Source organism: Hylobates moloch, unplaced genomic scaffold (assembly GCF_009828535.3).
Source record: "Hylobates moloch isolate HMO894 unplaced genomic scaffold, HMol_V3 SCAFFOLD_9, whole genome shotgun sequence".
NCBI lineage: Eukaryota > Metazoa > Chordata > Mammalia > Primates > Hylobatidae > Hylobates > Hylobates moloch.
The window spans coordinates 9,032,953-9,048,865 of record NW_026652284.1 but is presented as its reverse complement, the minus strand read 5'-3'; the positions used below and the strand labels follow the sequence as shown (position 1 = coordinate 9,048,865).

General features: G+C 51.4%; 1 protein-coding gene across 10 annotated transcripts in view; it reads right to left on the bottom strand.

The window, feature by feature from the left end:
• PIK3CD (phosphatidylinositol-4,5-bisphosphate 3-kinase catalytic subunit delta) overlaps positions 1 to 15,913 on the bottom strand; it is an 80,125-nt gene that overhangs the window by 34,587 nt on the left and 29,625 nt on the right. For 4 of the 10 annotated variants that reach the window (XM_032758834.2, XM_032758839.2, XM_032758841.2 and 1 more), the window contains exon 2: positions 4,080 to 4,184. The exons of 1 other annotated variant lie outside the window; for it this stretch is intronic. The gene's annotated coding sequence lies outside the window, so the exon portion shown is untranslated. Of the gene's footprint in view, positions 1 to 4,079; positions 4,185 to 4,811; positions 4,831 to 5,913; positions 6,092 to 7,314; positions 7,522 to 15,913 lie in introns of those variants that run through there. 5 more of the 10 variants (XM_058444049.1, XM_032758840.2, XM_058444048.1 and 2 more) reach the window with 5 other exon arrangements.

The window sequence follows — 15,913 nt, the reverse complement described above, 5'->3', positions numbered from 1 at the left end:
CCCAGCTAATTTTTGTATTTTTAGTAGAGATGGGGTTTCACCATGTTGGCCAGGCTGGTCTTGAACTCCTGACCTAGTGATCCGCCCACTTCAGCCTCCCAAAGTGCTGGGATTACAGGTGTGAGCTACCGCGCCCGGCCTGTCTTGTAGTTTCTACTGTTGCTTTTGAAAAGTCCAAAGCCATCTCGTTCTCTGATCTGTGTGTGGCCTTTTTTTCTCTGATGACATTTAGTAACTTCTGTCTATCTCTGGAGTTTGAAAGTTCATGATGATGTCCTATAGTGTGGGCCTTTTATTATTCATAGTATTGGGTACTACTTCGAGACTGTTTAAGAGTAGAAATGCCTTCAGTTCTAGAATTGTTTCCTACATACTTTTCCTTCCTCTGTTTCTCTTGCCTTTTTTTCTTGAGCTCCTATGTGGTGCATGCTGGGTCTCCTGGACTGAAGTCAAATTTTTCTATATTTTCTTTCCTATTTTCCATCTCTTAAGTCTTTGTGTTCTACTTTCTGGAATTTGTTTTTCACTCTTCCAACTCTTCTGTTGAAATTTTTACTTCTGCTATCTTAATACCTAACAGCTTATTTTATGAATGTGCCTTTTTTTCCCATACAACCATATTTGTGACTTCTCAATTTTTTTTTTCTGTTCGTTTGGGTCTCTGTCTTTCATGCTAGAAGTCTCTCTTTTTTTTTTGAGACAGGGTCTCACTCTGTCACCCAGGCTGGAGTGCAGTGGTGTGATCATGGCTCACTGCAGCCTCAACCTCTCAGGCTCAAGCAACCCTCCCACCTCAGCCTCCCAAGTAGCTGGGACCACAAGCATGTGCCACCATACCTGGCTAGTTTTTTATTTTATGTAGAGAGAGGATTTCCCTACGTTGCCCAGGATGGTCTCAAACTCCTGGGCTTAAGCGATCCTCCTGCCTCAGCCTCCCCCAAAGTGCTGGGATTACAGGCATGAGCCACCACGTCCAGCCTGTAAATCTCATGCTATGTGGGATGGCCCTTGGCTGCCCATTCAAATCTAAGGGAAAGGCACTAACCCTGCTTGTACACAGGTAGGGCTAGTTGCTCGGTAGGCTTCAGTGTGAAGTGACAAAGCAATAAGCTGGCTTTTATTTTTTTGAGACAGAGTCTCACTCTGTCACCCACGCTGGAGTGCAGTGGCGCGATCTTGGCTCACTGCAACCTCCGCCTCCCAGGTTCAAGCGATTCTCCTGCCTCAGCCTCCTAAGTAGCTGGGATTACAGGCATGCACCACCACACCCAGATAGTTTTTGTATTTTTAGTAGAGACGGGGTTTCGCCATGTTGGCCAGGCTGGTCTCAAACTCCGGCCTCAAGTGATCCTCCCACCTCGGCCTCCCAAAGCACTAGGATTATAGGTGTGAGCCACCGTGCCTAGCAACAAGCTGGCTTTTCAACAAGGTCCCCCTCAATGTCAATATGTGACAGTTGTTTTTCTCATGAGATCAGTTTGCTCAGACAGAAGTTCTCCAAGGGCCTGCCCAGAGGCTGTATGGAAGCTGTGGTGTTCGAGGAGCCACCCAGGAGATGGTCTCACTGCTCGGGACACAAACTCACTTCACCCTTCCGTTCTCCATGCAGTGCCTCTCCTGCCCTGGGCTGGGCCAACCTCTCTGAAACACTGCCTGCCGGAAACCTGCCACCTGCTGGGGTGGGGAAGGGAACCATCTGGCTATGTGGCCTGGGTGGGTGGTCTGTCACCCTACCATGCTCTTTCAAGTAATCTTCCTGCTTCCAGCCCACCCTGCACACACCACCTTTCGAAGCACTCCATCCCCAGAGCCCCCATTCCTTTGCCTTTTCCACCTGCTTCCCCCATAGCCCAAGACATTCAACATTCTCCACTCAGCTTCCCTCTCGCCTATCGGTTTCCTGTCCTGCAAAGGTTTTGTTCATACCACCCTCCTCAACCATTTACTTTTCTAGTTTTTTTTTTTTTTTAAGAATTTACATTTTTTCTTATTCCTTTACTTTCATTTTAGTGGGATTTTGAAACAGAGCAGAGAAATACATATATGTTCGATTGTTATGTTTATGTCAAAGTCTATAATAATACTAATAAATAAAAATCAAGTTTTAAAAGGTGCAGATACAGGTCAGGGCGTGGAGGCTGATGCCTGTAATCCCAGCACTTTGGGAGGCTGAGGCAGGTGGATCCCTTGAGGTCAGGAGTTCGAGACCAGCCTGGCCAACAGGGCAAAACCATGTCTCTACTAAAAAAAAAAAAAAAACACAAAAATTAGCTGGGCATGGTGGCGCACACCTGTAGTCCCAGCTACTTGGGAGGCTGAGGCAGAAGAATCACTTGAACCCGGGAGGCGGAGGTGGCAGTGAGCCGAGATTGCATCACTGCACTCCAGCCTGGGCGACAGAGCAAGACTCCATCTCAAAAAATTAAGTAAATAAATAAATAATAAATAAAAGATACAGACAGAATTCTCTCGAGGGGTTTGGGGGAGGATACTCCAACGAGGAAACAGTGGTTTTCTCTGGTGCAGGGTGCGGTGGCGGTAAGATTATAGACGAGTATGCTTGTATTTTTTTGGTATTTTCCAAACTTGACATTAATTTCACATTTTTATAAATAAAGCATGAGGATTAAAAATATTATTAAAAGGCATTTCTGAGACAAAGATCAAGTCAGTATAAATAGATGTGCAGAAGAAATTCTAACCCTCCAACAGGGGTCTACATGATCTATGGCTTTTGCTTATGTGCAGGGGAGCGCTGGGGTTCCAAAGAAGCACCCCAGGCCTTCAGAGGTAGGTGGGAGTGGGACAGGGGGCTGAGGAGAAGGAGTTCTGGGCTAGTTTCTCTTACAGTGGCTCTCTGTTTTGATCTGGTTTATAGGTTAAAATTCTGCTTTATATTTTGGTTTATTTTATTTTTTTTGAGACGGCGTCTTACTCTGTCACCCAGGCTGAAGTGCAGTGGTGCGATCTCGGCTCACTGCAACTTCCGCCTCCCGGGTTCAAGTGATTCTCCTGCCTCAGCCTCCCGAGTAGCTGGGATTACACGCGCCTACCACTACACCCAGCTAATTTTTTGCATTTTTAGTACAGACAGGGTTTCACCATATTGGTTGGCCAGGCTGGTCTTGAACTCCTGACCTCGTGATTCGCCCACCTTGGCCTCCCAAAGTGCTGGGATTACAGGCATGAGCCACGGCACCTGGCCTATATTTTGATTTTTAAAAAGAGATCCGCAATCATCAAACAAGTTTGGAAAGTACCAATGAAGATCTAGAGAAAATGAGGCTGAGGTTGGGGAAAAAGTCTTTAAGGACGCCACCGCACTCTAACCCCTGCCCCTTTCCATCCTGAAATGACAGTAGCAGCTCCAGTGGAATTCTGGGTACACAAAGAATACGTTATGCACCCAGAGAGCTTGCAAAGGGACTGAGAGGTTTCGCAGTCATGGAGCTCCCAAGCCAGACCCAACTATTCCAGGCCCCCAGATGGGTGTGCATAGCCAACCTCCAGCCAGTGTCGGTCTCTGGCCTCAGTGTGCTCATTTGCACCATGAAAGGACTGCATTCATCTTCTAAGCTAATGTCCTAGAAACTCCAAAGAGCATCCTCTTACTGAGACAGTGACTGCCAGCTCTCTGGAGACACAGAACGGCCCCACCTAGGGACTCCTTGAGAAGCAATACTGAATTATAAAAATTCAATCCATTTCCTCCAGAAAACTTTTAATATTTGTCTCCCCAGTTAGGCCAGTCCAACGCTACCGTGGCCAGAGTGAGTCAAATACCAAATGCTGCAGCTTAGTAATGGGCTCCAGGACTCCTCAAAGCAAAGCCATTCCTTCTTTTCCCAGGCAGCAGCATCTCTCTCCTGGGAATGGCTGAGGTCTAGTTCACTTCCCCGTTCATTCGCTCCTAGCACCAATTTGGGTCACTCTCTTCCTTTGGGCGTGCTAGTCCTACAGAGAAGTCTTCCTTTGGCTGGAGAGTCGGGGAGGATGGGTTTGTTCACATTCTTAACCTATCTACAAAATAACATCTCCTTTCCCTTCCCCCACACACTTGGCCGGTTCCCCCAACCTACCTCTCTGGAATAGTCCAAGAAAGACCAGCAAAGCCCCCTCCGCCTGGCAGATTAAAGATGCTTTAGAATCAATGAGTGTCATCCCGCCCTGGCCTGACTCCTTATCTGTTGGGGAAAAGAAAGAAAGAAAGAAAGAAAACTATTTTAACAAGAGAGAATTTCAGAAACCTGTGCATTCTCTTACAGGACATTAGCTCAAAATCAACTGCTTCATCTAGGTCTCTCCTTTTTGCAAACCAATCACATTCCACTTGATCGGCCTTTCTTGCCATCTGCGTCAATGCCACCCCCAGCTCCCTTTGGTGGTACTGAAACCAACCACAGGAGCATTTCCAGTGCCTGGAGCAGGAATGTGCACTCAGATGACTCAGATCGTTTTTAGAGCTGTTTGTTGGTTTTGTTTGGTTTTTTGAAAGCAAAGTAATTGATCTGAGCCAAGCCTGGGTTCGAGTTCCATTCGATGGATGCAAAAAGCAGGCTGGTGAACTTGAAATCTTTATTCCCAATGTGGATCTGTTTTCAAGGCCCAGGTCTAAAGGAAAATCCATGCCCTATTGGGCTGGAGATAAAAAGGAAGAGTGTGAGGGGAGGGGCCGCCCACTCCTTGCATCTGTGGTGCTTCTTCCCCCACCTCAGCCGCTCCAGGAAATAACAGAACCCCAAAGAGGGAAAAAGACACTAGAGCTGCAGACCCAACCCCTTCTCCCAACCCCAGACCCTGGGCATAGCTACCTCCACAGCTGGGAGACTTCAACCCAGAGCCCACTAGGTGGGCTTAGATTTAGCACAAAACCAAAACCACCGGCTTCTCCATGAGTCAAACAGCAGAGCCCTAGGAACCCGCTGGAAAATGCATGTGTTGCAGGAACACATTTCCCAAGGACTAAGCTGGAGTCCTCCGTGCGGCCTCCATCCCTGCAAAGATGCTCCAGGGACCTTGCTGCGGGAGCCCAGGCATGCGGGCTCGGGTGCTCCCTTCCCTCAAAATTCAAGGGACAGTGGCAAGCACTTCGCAAGGCACTGCCACCAGAGAAACAGGAGGTCAGCACCAAAGGCTAAGGAAGAAATCCCTTCCATTGCTGACCAATTAAGTGACTGGCCAATACCCGTTACCACGACAAATTATAGTAGCTCTGGCATAGGGAAATGAGACAGGATCATAAGGAAAGCCCTTTCAAAACAGGAAAGACAAAGCCAAAAGCAGAGGGAGCCGAGAAGGAAGAGAAGGAGAGAATTCATCCTCAGGAATTCGGGTCAGGAAATAAGGAGCCAGGACAAAATCCACAAGAGGGCGGCCAGGGAGAAGGCGCTCCCCCGGGAAGGAAGCCGCAGGACCTCAGGATCTGGGTCTGCCACCCTCTAGCCCCCTTGGGCTCAAGGGCACAGCTCGGGAGGGACAGAGCGCAGGAGGCTCAGTCCCGAATCGGGGGCAGGGGGAGGGGAGGACGCGCACAGCCACTGCTGGGTGCCCGACAAGTAAACAGCCTGCCCCGAACAGGCGCGTCCTCGTGCGAAGCCCGCTGGAGGCCCCACGGATCCCATCAAGGGCGGCAGCCGAGAAACCTGGGATTCCCGACCCCCGGGGGGCACAAAAGGAAGCAACCAGATTAGGAGAGGAGAGCGTCGCGCGGCCCATAGCTGAGAATCCCACCGCGAGCGCAACCGCCTGCCTCGGCCCCCCCAGCCCCGGACCCCCGATCGACCCTGCCTCCACCGACCCTGCCCACCCCGCCCCAGGCGGACAAAGCCCGGGGCTGGGCTGGGTGGGACGCCCGGAGGGGCTGGGGGCGGGGCATGGGGACCCTGCAGACGCCCGCACAGGTGGGCTCCGTACCGGGTGTCGGTGCCGGGGGCGGGGCCCGATCTCCCTGGAGACAGTTGCCCAGGGGACACAGCGGGCGGGTCCCGGAGTGACGGGAAGACGCCAGCCTCCGGGCAGCGGCGCGGGGCCGGCGGGGGCCGGAGGGCAGGCCCGCCGCGCGAGGTGCAGGCGAGCGGGGCTCGGCGGAGGGGCGCGGCCCGGGGCGGGGCTGGGACTACGGGCAGGCGGGGCGGGGCGCCGGCTGGGGGCGGGGCGTCCTCGGGGCTGGGGCGGGGCCGGGGCGGGCCGCGGCGCGGGCACCGTCGGCAAATTCTCACACCCCCAGCCGGGAGAAGCGCCCGAGCTCACACGGGCGGCGGAGAGCGGAGTGGACGCTGCAAATCCTCCCCGACCCCCGCTGTTCTCGCCCGGAGGCCCAGGACGCTGCTAGGCGGGGCCCTTGGGGTTCGCGCCCTGAGCCCCAGAGCAGCCGCGGGACCCCGACGGCGCGCGCACGCTGGCTCTGGCCTAGGTTTCGCCTTACAACCAATAAATAGAAAGCGCCACCTGCAAAGCAAGGGAGGGCTGGTCGTCCACCAAACTGCTTTCCGCTCCCCGCTTTGCAAAGCATCCGCAGAAAGGGCGGGGTACTGGACCCAGGTCACAGAGCCGGAGCCAGGCTCACTCGAGTAATTGGCCAGCCCGGGCTCTGGGCTCAAATCCAGCCTGCTGGCTGTTCCCCAGCTGATGGGCCTTTCCATCGGGGGTTTCCTTATATGTGAGGTTTAGAAAATAAATGAGTGTACCTAGGACTTTCACTAATGCGTCTATCCATTACAACGGGCGGTGTGCGTGCAGTAACAACACCGAGACAATCCTTGTCCCGTGCTTAAAAAAACTCTGGGCGCTCCAGTGTTTTTGAGACAGGGTCTTGCTCTGTTGCCCTGGCTGGGGTGCAGTGGTGCGATCATAGCTCACTGTAGCCTCTACCTCTCTGGCTCAATCGATCCTCTCACCCCAGCCTCCCGTGTAGCTGGGACCACAAGTGCGCACCACCTCACCCAGCTGATTTTTTTAAAGTTTTTGTAGAGGCGGGGGTCTAACTATGTTGCCTACGCTGGTCTCGAACTCCTGGGCTCAAGCCATCCTACCGCGTCAGCCTCCCAAAGTGCTCGGCCAGGCGCTCCAGTTTTTATCCAGGCATCTACACTGTAAGGTAGATGTTGTTCTCCCTTGGTTGTAAGTGGGGAAGCGGAAGCTAGGCGGGTAGGGACCCTTACCCTCACGCACTCACACAAACACAGTCTGCACAGCCTCTTGGGCCGAGCTAGCGCTGGCACCAGTTTGGTTTGGTGCTGAACCCATACCCCCCTTGCTCTGCAAGGGCCCATCTCCCCTTAGAATATTCTTTCGGCTCCACAGCCCAAGACAAACCTTTGCCACAGGGGAACGCAGAGGAGGAAGCGGGGTGCGAGCACCAGAATCAGCCCTGGCGTGTCCCGCGGGGTGAGAGAAGGTGGTTTGAAGAACACTCCTTGGTGGTCCTAATTGCTGCACGTGAGGTCAAGGCAGGGCCCGCCCATCCCAGGCAGATGAGCTCCAGGAGCCTTCCTCGTGCCTGCGAAGACGGCAAGGAGAAAACACTGCCGGCTGGAAGCTCCCGAGAATCTCGAAGAAGCCCGGAATGAAAGGACCAGGCGGCCGGGACTCCCCAGCCAGGGTGCGCGCAGCCAGGCCTGACGCTTCCCTCCGCCTTCGGCGGCCTCTGGGTCCTCCCAGCACCCGGCAGCCCTGCCAGGGGTCCCGGATGCCCAGAGCACCCCAAGGAGGAGAGAGAAGAGATGGGGGCCAGGGTGGGAAGACAGGGGGGCCAGGGTGGGAGGGGACACCCCTCTTCCCTGGCCGTCCCTAGAAGTCACACACAGACATTCACTCAAAAAGACAAGCTTGCATGCAGATGCACAGACACAGGCGCAATCATGTAAACGGACACACAGAGACCACAGACGCTCGTGCTCATACACGCGCTCTCGCTCTTCACACCCTGCACCAGGTGGGCACTCACCCGCCCGCACCCCGGCTGTGCTTTTGCAGATCCCGGGAGAGGGCGGAGCCCGGGCCGGGGGCTGGAGACCGCCCCCGGCCCCGCCCCCACGCCCTCCCATCTCTCTCTCCCTCCTCCCGTCCCCTGCCTGCGGGAGGGGAGCGGTGCAGCAGACATCCGAGGGCAGCTGGGACCCCCTGACTCAGCCGACGGGTGAGTCAGGCCCCCTGCAGGCCACCCCGGACCCCCCAGGGCGGGGATTTCCCCAAGATGAGAAATCAGCCACCGGAAGTCACGCCGGACCTTGGACGGGCAGACAGAGGCTGGGAGGAGTTCTGGGTGCAGAGCCCCCAACCTGATAAGTACAATGATCCCGGGGCTAGGACGCCGACGAGATTTTCCAAAGGGCAGACGAGCTTCAGCGGTTCCTCCACCCCCATTCCCCACGTGTGGGAGCCCTCCTCCCGAGCGGCCCCGTCCTGCAATCGTCCCCCTGCGCGAAGACTTCCGTTTATCTCCAGCATGGATGGAGGGAAAGTCAAGCTCAAACACAAGGTCCCCATCAGCAGTGGAACCCAATGATCCGCTGGGGGTTCAAATTGGGGGTGTCAGGCACGGGTGTCTCTGGAGCCCAGAGAAAAATCCAAGATTCTTTCAAATGGCAAAAGCCCCCAAAAGTCACTTTCCTGTATTGCCACGATGAACTGGAACTTCCCTGACAAATTCTAAAAAGATAGAGACCTTAATAAATTGTTTAGAGGAGAATTAAAAGAGTGAATACAGACGCATGGAAAATCTCTAGAACAGTGCCTGGCACTCATATTAAGTATTGGCTCTCACACATGGATAACAGACACAAGGAGACTAAGTGACTTGCCCCAGGTCGCACAACTAGTTAGTGGCAGAGATGGAGGAAAAACCAGTCTCTGATTCTTTGTTCACAGCTCAGGTACCTTCAGTCCTTTCTGAAATTAAGTGAGAGTATAAATAAAGTCATTTAGTGGATAAATGAATTTTACCACTGTTAAATATCAGAGTAGACCTGGAACAGTGGCTCATGCCTGTAGTCCCAGCACTTTGGGAGGCCAGGGCAGGAGGATCACTTGAGCCCAGGAGTTCAAGACCAGCCTGGGCCACATAGTGAGACCCCCGTCTCTATTTTAAAAAGAAAAGAAAAATCAGAGTAAATTAAGGCGGGCATGGTGGCTCACGCCTGTAATCTCAGCACTTTGGGAGGCCAAGGTGGGAGGATCATTTAAGGCCAGGAGTTTAAGAACAACCTGGGCAAAACAGCGAGACCTCGTCTCTACTAAAAAAAAAAAATAAACAAATTAGCCTGGCATGGTGGCATTTGCCTGTAGTCCTAGCTAGTTAGGAGGCCGAGGGAGAAGAATTGCTTGGCCCAGAAGTCTGCAGTGAGCTATGATGAAGCCAAGAAATCAGATTCCTGCTCCTCTACTTGCTACTAAAAGGGCCAATCCTCTTGTTAAATCCCAAAACACAAGGCAGGAAACCAAATGAGCCTCTGCTCCCACTCATTGGAGCCCTTGTTCCCGTCAAGGAGCCCTAGAAGACGGAAGAGTATTTGCTGCATCAGTCACTTCTTCCTCTCCTGACACTTTGTGATGTGTGAGTTCATCACACTTTTGCTGTGATGAAATCTCAGCTTCTCCCAAATGCTCACCAATATCCCAGCCTCCAACCTAGCTGCAATTCGGCTATTCTCTTTCTAACTCAAATTGGCATTCAGCATTTCTAGGTGTGGTCAGATAAGACACCACTGTTGAAGGCGGACAAGACCAGGAAGGCTAAAGTCAGAAAAAAATCAGTGCAAAGCCAGGCACCACTGAGGGCACCTGTAGTTGCAGCTACTCACAGGCTGAGGCAGGAGGATCGCTTGAGTTTGAGGCTGCAGTGCGCTATTGATAGCACCTGTGAATAGTCACGGCACTCGAGCCTGGACAACACAGTGAGACACTCATCTCTTTAAAAAATGTTTAAGTATAACCGCTGGGCGCAGTGGCTCATGCCTGTAATCCCAGCACTTTGGAAGGCTGAGGGGGGCAGATCACCTGAGGTCAGGAGTTCAAGACCGGCCTGACCAACATGGTGAAACCCCGTCTCTACTAAAAATACAAGAATTAGCCAGGTGTGGTGGTGCATGCCTGTGATCCCAGCTACTCAGAAGGCTGAGGCACGAGAACCGTTTGAACCTGGGAGGCGGAGGTTTCAGTGAGCCCAGATCGAGCCAGTGCACTCCAGGCTGGGCAACAGAGCGAGACTCCGTCTCAAAAAATAAAAAATAAAAAAAATTAAGTATAACCAAAAAAAAGCAACTAAAGACAACAAAAACAAACCAAAAAAACCAGTTACATGTTTGTTTTTAATTCTATTAGAATAAACAGGAGGGCTCCAAAAAAATCCTCAAAGGAGTTTCCATATTTACTCACATATTCCACCCTTGATATTTTTATTCTCAAAGCACAAGAATGAGAGATCTAATTATAAGAGGCCCCTGCTGCTCTCCTGCCATCCTTACGTATTTTCATTTATCTTTGAGACTCTCACCCCCGGGTAACTCAAAAAGCGGCTCATCTGTAGTTAAAAAGCAAAGTTAATTAGCATCTGGCACTTCCTTCTTTCCTTCCTCAATTCTCCAAGCTTAGACTAAGAGTCTGTCTTAATTGAGGCTTCCTGAGTTTGTGACCTGGGGCAGGAGTTGAGGGGTTGGGGATATAAGCAGAGAGAGAGAGAAAAAAAAAAGAACCTTGGGTTTGCATTGCTCATTCTTTTTTTCTTTTTTCTTTCTTTTTTTTTTTTTTTTGAGACAGGGTCTCACACTGTGGCCCAGGCTGGAGTGCAGTGGCGCGATCACAGGTGCTTGACCTTGTGGACTCAGGTGATCCTCCCACCTCAGCCTCCCGAGTAGCTGAGGTGTGTGCCACCATGCCCAACTAATTTTTAATTTTTGTAGCGACGAGGTCTTGCTATGTTGTCCAGACTGGTCTCAAACTCCTAGGCTGAAGGGATCTGCCTGCCTCGGCCTCACAAAGTGTTGGGATTACAGACGTGAGCCATCACACCTGACTTGACTGCATTGCTCTTTCTTTTTTTTTTTTTTTTTTTTGAGATGGAGTCTCTGTCGCCCAGGCTAGAGTACAGTGGCACCATCTCAGCTCACTGCAACCTCGGCCTCTTGGGTTCAAGCGATTCTCCTGTTTCAGCCTCCCAAGTAGCTGGGATTACAGGTGCCTGCCACCATGCCTGGCTAATTTTTGTATTTTCAGTACAGACGGGGTTTCATCATGTTGGCCAGGCTGGTCTCGAACTCCTGACCCCAGGTGATCCACCCTCCTTGGCCTCCCAAAGTGCTGGGATTACAGATGTGAGCCACTGTGCCCGGCCTGCATTGCTCATTCTTTCAAGTATCAGCCAAAAAGTGTGTGTGGCTCGTGGCTGCAGGGACTCCTCCCATTGAGAGATGGCCTCTGTGTCCCTTCCTCTTAAATCTGAGTGGGCTTGTCACTGCCGAGAGAGTATGGCAGCAGAGATGCTAAGTGACTTGAGAGGTGAGGCCATAAGAAGCCATGCTGCTTCCTCCTTGGTGTAGAATGCTGGCTCTTGGAATTCTGAGCATTAAGTTAGAGGTCTGACTACCCTGACGCTGCCACACGGTGACACAGCCCAAGCAAGCCAGAAGGAGAAACCATGTGAAGGCACTCAAGTTGACAGTCCCACCTGAGCCCAACCTTTGAGTCATCCCACTCAGGTACCAGACATGAGTGAAGAAACTTCCAGATGATTCCAGACCCCACCTGTTCAAGTTGTTACCAACCCCTTGAGAGTCTTCCCAGCTGACTCCAGATATCATGGGAGCAGAGCCAGGCAATCCTGCTGAGCTCTGTCTGAATTCCTGGCCCCTGGGGCCGTGAGCATCACAGTGTTGCTTCACACCATTGAGCTTGGGGCAGGTTGTTATGTACCAAGAGATCCCTAGAACTCTGAAGATCTCATAAAATCCTCAAAACAACCCCACTAAATAGTTATAATAGTCATCTTCATGAGGAAACTGAGGCCGAAGCTGTGCAGGAAGTGACAGAGCAGGAATCAGAACCCACCTGGAACCACCACCTAAAACTGCTTCTAACACCAAGTCGTCCCACTGCTATAAGGCACAAGGCTCGTTTTTTTTGTTGTTGTATATTTTATTTATTTATTTATTTATTTTTTTGAGACAGTCTCGCTCTGTCGCCCAGGCTGGAGTGCAGTGGCGCGATCTCAGCTCACTCCAAGCTCTGCCTCCCCGGTTCATGCCATTCTCTCGCCTCAGCCTCCTGAGTAACTGGGACTACAGGTGCCCGCTACCACGCCCGGCTAATTTTTTGTATTTTTAGTAGAGACGGGGTTTCACCATGTTGGCCAGGATGGTCTCAATCTCCTGACCTCATGATCCGCCCGCCTCGGCCTCCCAAAGTGCTGGGATTACAGGCGTGAGTCACCGCACCTGGACTGTTTTTGTTTTCTGTTTTTTTTTTTGAGACAATGTCTCCCTTTGTCACCCGGGCTGGCGTGCAGTGGTGCCATCTTAGTGAGACCCAGCCAAAAAAAAAAAAAAAAAAGGTCCAGAGCCCAATCCCAGTGGGGAAAGCGTTTGACACATCCCACCATGGCACTGGGTCACCCCTGTGATGGGTTACACCATCTAACAGAAGTCAGCAGAGACATCTCCTCTCCTAGGTGGCCCATGAGAGTGTCCCTGAGGGACAAGGTCAGTTCCCACTAAAATGGACATACATTGTTACACATTTAAAACCCCAGTGGTGGCTCATGACTGTAATCACAGCACTTTGGGAGGCCAAGGAGGGTGGATCACCTGAGGTCAGGAGTTCGAGACCAGCCTGGCCAACATGGTGAAACCTCGTCTCTACTAAAAATACAAATATTAGCCGGGTATGGTGGTGTGCACCTGTAATCCCAGCTACTCGGGAAGCTGAGGCAGGAAAATTGCTTGAACCCAGGAGGCGGAGATGGCAGTGAGCTGAGATTGTGCCACTGCACTCCAGCCTGGACGACAGAGTGAGACAGCAAGACTCCGTCTCGAAATAAATAAATAAATACCCAGGCCAGACGTGGTGGCTCACGCCTGTAATCCCTGCACTTTGGGAGGCCGAGGTGGGCAGATCACCTGAGGTCCGAAGTTTGAGACCAGCCTGGCCAACATGGTGAAACCTTGTCTCTCCTAAAAATACCAAAAATTAGCCAGGCATAGTGGCATACCTGTAATCCCAGCTACTCAGGAGGCTGAGACAGGAGAACCCCGGAGGCAGAGGTTGCGGTGAGCCGAGATGGTGCCACTGCACTCCAGCCTGGGCAACAAGAGCGAAACTCTGTCTCAAATAATAATAATAAAATAAAAAATAAAAACGTAGCCTCGGCTAGGTGTGGTGGCACATGTCTGTAATCCCAGCACTTTGGTAGGCCAAGGCAGGCAGATCACTTGAGCTCAGGAGTTGGAGACCAGCCTGGCCAACACGGCAAAGCCCTATTTCTACAAAAAATACAAAAATTAGCCAGGCGTGGTGGTAGTCCCAGCTACTCAGGAGGCTGAGGCAACAGGATCGCTTGAACCCAGGAGGTTGAAGCTGCAGTTGGGAAAAGCTGAGATTTCATCACAGAGAACTCATAGCTGGTCCAAAGCTAAGTCCTGGGCAGACTGAAATCCCCTCCAGAACAAGCTGGCTCATTCTCCTCCAAAGCTAAGTCCCGGGCAGACTGCAGTCCCTTCCAGAACAAGCTGGATCATTCTCCGTATGAAACTACATTCAGTTACTTCAGTCCTGAGATTCACACCGTTGTGTAGCCCCCACCCACATTCACAGTCAATGTGACCTAAAGAATATGGCACAGTGATGGGATAACACCTTCAACATTAGATTATAAAAGAATCCAGGCCAGGTGCGGTAGCTCATGCCTGTAATCCCAGCACTTTGGGAGGCCGAGGTGAGCAGATGGCCTGAGGTCAGGAGTTCAAGCCAGCCTGGCTAACATGGTGAAACCATCTCTACTAAAGATACAAAAAATAGCCAGGTGTGGTGGCGCACGCCTGTAGTCCCAGCTACTTAGGAGGCTGAGGCAGGAGAATCGCGTGAACCCGGGAAGGGGAGGTTGCAGTGAGCCGAGATTGCACCCCTGCACTCCAGTCTGGGTGACAGAGTGAGACTCCGTCTCAAAAAAAAAAAAAAAAAGCAGCAGCAGCAGCCAAACATGGTGATGCATACCTGTAGTCCCAGCTGCTTGAGAGGCTGAGGCTGGAGGGTTGCTTGAGCCCAGGAGCTGGAGGCTGCAGTGAGCTATGATTGTGCCACTGCACCTCAGCCTGGGCAACAGAGACCCTATCTCTAAAATTAATTAATTAATTAATGAAAATATTAGGTGATGAAACATCACTGGGGCTTCAGTCTTGGGTTTATGCACCCCCTCCCCTCCCCTCCCCTCTTCTCTCTCTCTCTCTCTCTCCAGCGCACTCATCTCTTGCTCTGGGTAAGCCAGTGGCCATGCTATAAGGGACACTCAAGCCACCCTACGAAGAAGCCCACATGAAGAGGAACTGAGATATCTGGCCAACAGCCAGCCGGTCACTGAGCCTCTGCCAACCACACTGTGGCAGGTACCTCCAGCCCCAGACGCCTGCAGCCCCCACTGAAAGCTCAACGACAGCCTCATGAGACCCTGGACTGGAACCACCCAGCAAAGCGGCTCCTCAATTCCTGATTGACAGAAACTATGGGATCATAAATGCTTGCTGTTCAGTCTGCCAAGTGTTGGCGTGATTTGTTACACAGCAATCAGTAACTAATACGCCACCCACGGCTGCCGTGTTCCTGCTGTGGGGCCAGCACTGTTCCATGCTTGGAGGCTCCATCAATACCTGTGATGCACTAAATGGTCAGTACAAACAATAGCTCCTCTGTAATGGTATGAGGCAGACAGGTTTCTAAAGGCAATATGCTAAGGTGCGAACGCAACCCCAAAAGACCACATAGTGTATCATCCCATTTATATGAAATGTCCAGAACAGGCAAATCCATAGAGACAGAAAGCAGATTAGTGGTTGCCAGAGGCTAAGAGATTGGAGAAAAGTAGAGAGTAACTGCTAATGGTGTGAAATCTCTTTTTGGAGTGATGAAAATGTTCTAATTTTTTTTTTAATAGAAACAGGGTCTCGCTATATTGCCCAGGCTGGTCTTTAACTTCTAGGCTCAGTGAGTTCAGCCTCAGCCTCCCAAAGTGCTTGGATTACAGACATGAGCCACCATGCACAGCTTAAAATTTATGATGCTGATGGTTGCATAACTGTGAATATACTAAAAACCACTGAGGCGGGGTTTGGTGACTAAACACCTGTAATCCTAGCAGTTTGGGAGGCCGAGGTGGGAGGATCACTTGACACCAGGAGTTTGAGACCAGCCTAGGCAACATAGCAAGACTCCATCTCTACAAAAAATTTAAAAATAAAAATAAAAACCATTAGGCCTGGCATGGTGGCTCATGCCTGTAATCCCAGCACTTTGGGAGGCCAATGTGGGTGGATCACCTGAGGTTAGGAGTTCGAGACCAGGCTGGCCAACATGGTGAAACCCCATCTCTACTAAAAATACATAAAGTAGCCCAGCGTGGTGGTGGGCACCTGTAATCCCAGCTACTCGGGAGGCTGAAACAGGAGGATCACTTGAACCCGGGAGGCAGAGATTGCAATGAGCCGAGATAACGCCACTGCACTTCAGCCTGTGTGACAAGAGTGAAACTCCATCTCAAAAATAAAAACGAAAACAATAACAACAACAGCAACAAAAAACCATTGCATTGTGCACATTAAATGAATTTTATGGTATGTGAATTCTAGCTCAATAAAGCTTCTTATGCTAAAACATGACGAAGAAGAAGAGGAGGAGGAGAAGAGGCAAAGTCATTGGTGCCCAAGGAATGGCA